Below are 6,214 nucleotides of genomic sequence, written 5' to 3'. Positions count from 1 at the left end.
TTTAGTGTTTGGCTGTATATGCCATTGAAACTAGACAACTGGGTATAGGCTATAGGAAACATTTGGAGATTGGGTTTTTATATAAACAGTTATGTAATAAAGCTCTGGAACATTTCTTATAAGCAAAATTAAGAATGTGTATGTTTTACATTTTTTCTTATTATACAGTAGTAAACAATTCCTACCATTGTTGCCCAGTGCTGCTTTTTGACTGAGGTCTTGAACATGCATCAGATCTCAGACCATTTTATCGTGTTCAAGCCTGTTTTTTTTTTTTTTCAAATAATCTATGTTAATGTGTATTATATGTTGCAGGCAAGATAAATAGTCAGATAGATTGTATTGGCAAAAATAAAATAAAATAAAATTAAATTAAATTAAATTAAATAAAATAAAATAAAATAAAATAAAATAAAATAAAATAGTCTCCATTGGACTAGGTGGTAGAAGGACATTGCAATAAAAAGCCTACATGCAGGCCATAATACAGCCCAAATTTCAAAAAAGTTAAGCCACCATGTAAAATGTAAATAAAAACAGAATGCAGTCATTTCTGAATCTTTTTTTTAACCTTTATTCACTGCATACAGTCCGAAGACAATATTCAATGTTCAAACGGATAAACTTAATCGCATTTTGTAAATATACACTAATTCTGAATTTGATGCCTGCAACATGTTCCAGAATAGTTAGGACAGGGGCGTGTTTGCCACTGTGTGACATCACCTTTACTAACAACACTCAGTCAGTGTTTGGGAACTGAGCATACTAATTCTTTAATTTTTTAAAGTGAAATTCTCTTCATTCTTGTTTGATATTGTCTAAGGTCTCTGTTGTTGTATTTTGTGCTTTATAATGTGCCGCACATGTTCAGTGGGTGTCAGTTCTGGACTGTGGGCAGGTCAGTCAAGTGTCCGCACTATTTTATTATGAAGCCACACTGTTGTAACACGTGCAGAATATAGCTTAGCGCTGTTTTGCTTGAATAAGCAGGAGTATCCTTGAAAACGAACTCAGAAGGTGAATGTGTTTATTAACAGATTCTACCTTGTACCTTTTACCTGCCAGGTTTTAATCTTGTTATATATGTGAAATTCACACTATCAAGTTAAAACAGCCCAAAATATCAGATGACAACATTGTTCTATCCTAAAGTTTCTGAGAAGGAATGCAAATAGTAGTTTACTGTCATTACCCATTGGAAATAATATCTTGCAGATCTTCTGTACTAGTATTCACCTGCCTCTGCCAGCTTATTATGATGGATTACATCCTATACAAAAATGAGGAATTCTGATACACGAAATATTATAGAACAGGTTTATTTTTAATGAACAAACCCTGTAAGAGCCAGGACTTGAGACAGAGATGGTATAATTGAAAGAATTTTCTGCAGCTCCTCTTAATAAACTGTCCCACCAAATTTAATGTTATGCAAGTATTCAATACTGTCTCATTAAAGTCAAACTATTTTTCATAAATCGTGGTTTCGTAATCAAAACCTTCTCTGTAATGAGCTTACATAAGAGGTTATGGCTTGTTTATGACCATAGTGTTAAAGCATCTTGCAAATTAGCTGTTGCCCTTAAAATATATGTGTACACAGTACACAGAGTGCCAATGCTTGGGGGGTTTACCCAGCTGCTGTTGCTTGTACACACTATCAGGGTCCAAAACAATTTTATGTACAACACACACTGTGTCGTTCACAAAAAGCAGAAATTATAGGGGCCACAGTGCATGGTACTTTTCATTAAGGTATTACATAATGTCTGACACCTCGCATTACTTATGTTTAAGCAGGTAGTTAGTTAAATACTTGGTATATGCGGATGCTTTTAAATAAATGATAAAAACGTTGCACAGCCCTTTGGCTGATACACTCAGAACCAGCCTGAGGCATAAACACACCAAGTTGCTGCTTGGGGCCTTTCTCTCATTACAGTTTAATATAACCAACTGCATGGACTTCCTGGAAGATTCAAAAACTTCCCATTTTGGTTGCTTTTCCATGTTTCATGTTTGTCTGTGCTTCATTCATTGTTTGATAAGATGTGTGATGTCAGCAGTTTAAAGGTCCTGAAAACGTTTTTTTGGAGACACCAAAAAAAAAAGACAGAGGGCAGGGTATTTGCAGATAAATACACAAGTAAACGCTTCTAGTTGGTGATGATTAAGAGGGATTACTTTTGTTTTAGTCTGTACATTGGTGTTTTTTCTTTTAAGAAAATTCTGCATAGTATACCTTTAAGAGCAGGGAGGAGAGGACCAGGAAGACACAGAAAACAGTAAACATCTGAAGAACAAGATGTGCTTCAGAAAGCATTGGCCACAGTATTTTCTGAGCCTTTAATGTGGTGAATATCTAAACAGTATGACTGCAAATGCAAAAACCATGGCATCAATCTGCGGTTTGGGCAACACAAGGAATGAAGAAAGGTTACTGGATTATGGGCTGTGTAGACCATCAGAGGAACACTAGAGTTGATATAAACTTCCAAACATTACAATGCCCACATGAAGGCAAGAGTCTCTTTCTCTCAGAGACGGAATATAATTTTACTTATACGTGTTTAATTTGAACAACTCACAGGATGTTCAACATCATTTCTGTTGGACTGAAGCAACACAGCACCTGCACCTTCATCACTTGCATCCACCTGCAGCTGGAACTGATAATCCTGACAAAATGCTATGAGGACAAGAGGTGAACACAAGACAGTTTTAACATTTCCAAATGCTTGCTGGCATAAAGCTGACCCGATGTACCTTGCTCTACTATAGCTTTAAACACATCTTTCAAAATGGCTACCACAGCTGCAAAGCTCCTACAAAAACTGCAATAGTAACCCAAAACAGAGGAAGCACATAGTCTTCCTACACTTTCACTGTGCAGAGTTGACTCTCCGGTCAATCTAACAGATTCATGGTATGGTGGATATGATCTTCCCAAACATTGCTGTAGATGACAACATCATCAAGGCGTCATTTTCAACCAGCAGAACTAACTGCACTATACAGATCTAAACCGGGTCAAACAAGGAACAGACAAGCCCCCAAGGAAACAGAAACAGGACACCTAGTGCCAGGTGGAGGGGGTCGTCACGGCTCGTTTAGGAAAAGGTTGACGCATATAACACATATAATACAAAACATACTTTCTTACTCCAATCAAGATGTTCACCATCCAGATAAAAATGTGATTAGAGTTTCTTATTTATATGCCAAGTTAATCAAATCTGATCAAACCATGCCAACATATTATAAGCTCTGTGCGTACGAGTGTGTGTACATGTGCATGCGTACATGCGTGTGTGTAAGATCTTTATAAATAATACATAAGGATGCTCCTTTTCAAACCTTAAAACAAGTTTTTAGGGGCTTTAAGATATTTTTTTTTACATGCATCTAAAGCCTAACGTAAAAGTAAAGTAAAGCTTGTTTTTATGAAATGCTGGATGATGTATTGACCACAAATATCTACTTTATCAACCAGAGCTTGCATATGACATGTTTAGCAGTTCACACCACCTTATATTGATTCAGGAAAAAACTGCATGTCAACTATCTGGCTTATGTCCTGGAAAATGCCACAACATGTCAAAAATGATTTATCTATTTTTCTCTTTTCTAAAAAATAGATACTGCGTGCCTGCAAAGTCAGTAAAAAATTATCCTTCATTCTGCTCTTTGTACATTGAACAAAAAAAAATCTGTATCAGTAAAAGATTATTTTCTTTCTTCAATTTTTGATCTCTTGCTGAATCTTTTGTTCTACACATTTTGGGTTTGTCTCCAGACTCTCCACAGTGCTCTAATCAGAGAATCACCCCGAGGGCTTCTTCATTCATGCTCAAGCTTTCAACTCATTCTTTGAGCAGAAGAGCACCATCTTGACTCCAGCAGGTCACCTTAGGAACCTCATATCTGAAAAAGTAAATTAATTACTTTATTTTTAGGGAATATGTTGAAAGAAACTTTTTTTTTTTAAAAAAATGAAAATGACAGTAATTCCTTAGATTGGCATACAAGACACTTCTTGTGTAACCAAAACTAGTGATGTAGTTTAGGGTATTTGCAGGGTATACCCACTTCTTTTTTTCTAATTGTTTACAAACATGTCAACCAAAATGCCATTGAAATATATGGGATAATGTAACTATTTATTCTTAACTAACCTACCCATCTACCCAGAAGTACTGTCATCTCTTCACTACACCGCTGATCAAAACTGGTTTAATCAGGTATTCAAATGCTTTCATCTGGGGATGAGTGTTGCATGAGCAAAGCAAAACTGCTTCAGTTGAGTCAGTAGTGTCATTTGATGACCTGGACTGAAAATGGTATGAATAAGGTGTTACTGTATGATAGTATATCTCCTAACCCACAGATTGATGACTGATGTCAACAACCCATCAGCGGGTTGTGCACTCAGTTATTCACAGTGGATATTATGAATTTTAGCCTTCTCATTGAGCCTTTTTCTAGTAATTTTCCAGTCATTATTATGATGAAAACAGAATGATTATTCAAGCAGGCCTGTTTGGTGGCTGATCCAAACCACGTCCATCACTGTGTGGTTTGGCTGAAACACAACAGACAGTCAGGTCTGCAGAAAAAAATCACTGGTGCCAGCCTGCGCTCCAGTCGAGACTTATACACCTCTAGAGTCAGGAAACACTAGAATATAAGTAACCTGCTACATACATACATAAATACACACACACACACACACACACACACAGAGACAGAGCTAGATAGATAGATAGACAGATAGATAGATTCTGATTCTGAGGGAGGAAAATTGCACAAATTTCTTCTTGGTTTGGTTGTTGTTGTCAGTTTATTTAGATTTAGGAGTGTGTTGATGTGTTCCACATCAGGGCTGCAGGTCACTGCTGTTGGTGCACAAAAAACACAGACCTGTACTGAATGTTACATGATCTGGTTTAGAGATAAATGGGTCTCTTTAAAAAAAGAGACCCATTTATCTGTCATCATGTCTGGTCAGATTGCATCTAGTACACATATAACAAAACAGTTCATGTAAGGGCTATTTGGCTGAACAAATGAGTGACAATACAGCACCTGCAAGTGTTCAACTAAGTGTGTCAGATAAATCAAAAAGAAAAAATGTTTTTACATTGTATATTTGATGTTCACATGTTCAAGTTATGCTGGAGAACAATAAGTAATTTATTAAAGTAAAGGCGAGAGCCACATGTTTCTTTTGGTTGAGCAGAAAAAAGAAATGGGCTCATATTTAACTGTGAGATATTAATATTTGCTTAATAGGGCTGTCAGTGTTAACATGTTAATAGTGATCCAACTGAGGTCCATAAATAACACATACATTCTTATAAATCATATTAATTGCTGGCCAACATCCCTGTCTTTTAAAGACTGTATTGAACTGAGTTTTAATACTGGTATCATATGAGACCTGAAGAATCTAGTATGTCACGTTAGCTTTTTGGGAAGGGTACCGAATAATGTTCCAAAGTTACTCTGAATTTTGGCCATGAAAAAATGGCACGGTCATTTCACAGGGGTCCCTTGACCTCTGACCTCAAGATATCTGAATGAAAATGGCTTCTATGGGTACCCATTAGTCTCCCCTTTACAGACATGTCCACTTTATGCTCGTCCCATGCAGGTCTTTGCTGTCATTTGATTCCAAGTCAAAACAGTCTGGTAAGAATTAATTTACCTCAATGTGGACATAATAACTGTTTTGAAATGTAAAATAATGTATTGAAAACGTGATTAAAAAGTGACGAATTGCAATTAACTATTGAAATTGTGCAAGTAATCAAAATTTAAAAAAAATAATTATTGACAGCCCTATAATTTATTTAACTTATGTCAGTTTCTGAAACATGCGGGCAAGATGTTGTCTAGCTTTTCCTGTTCAAAGAAGGATGATTTTAAATTGGACATGAGTGAAAAGCCCAAAAGGTTTGATTGAAGCAACATATCAGATGTTTAAATAAAAAATGAACATTTTGGGTGATGGCTGTTTTGGTAAATTAAAATTTTATTTTGTTTCAGTGTTGAATGGGCCTAACAAAAAGGGATGTTATTTTGTATTAGTATTCATCTTACCAGGAATTCTTCATGACTTCCGGAGAGGGATTTAGGGAATTGAATATGGCCTTGGGGAGTCAGTTATCTCTGACAGCTGTTTGATTCTGTTTGAAAACAATTCTAACAA

The sequence above is a fragment of the Plectropomus leopardus genome, chromosome 2 (genome assembly GCF_026936395.1).
Source record: "Plectropomus leopardus strain MGB_pleo_1.0 chromosome 2, ASM2693639v1, whole genome shotgun sequence".
Classification (NCBI taxonomy): Eukaryota; Metazoa; Chordata; class Actinopteri; order Perciformes; family Serranidae; genus Plectropomus; species Plectropomus leopardus.
This window is presented reverse-complemented; position numbering follows the sequence as displayed.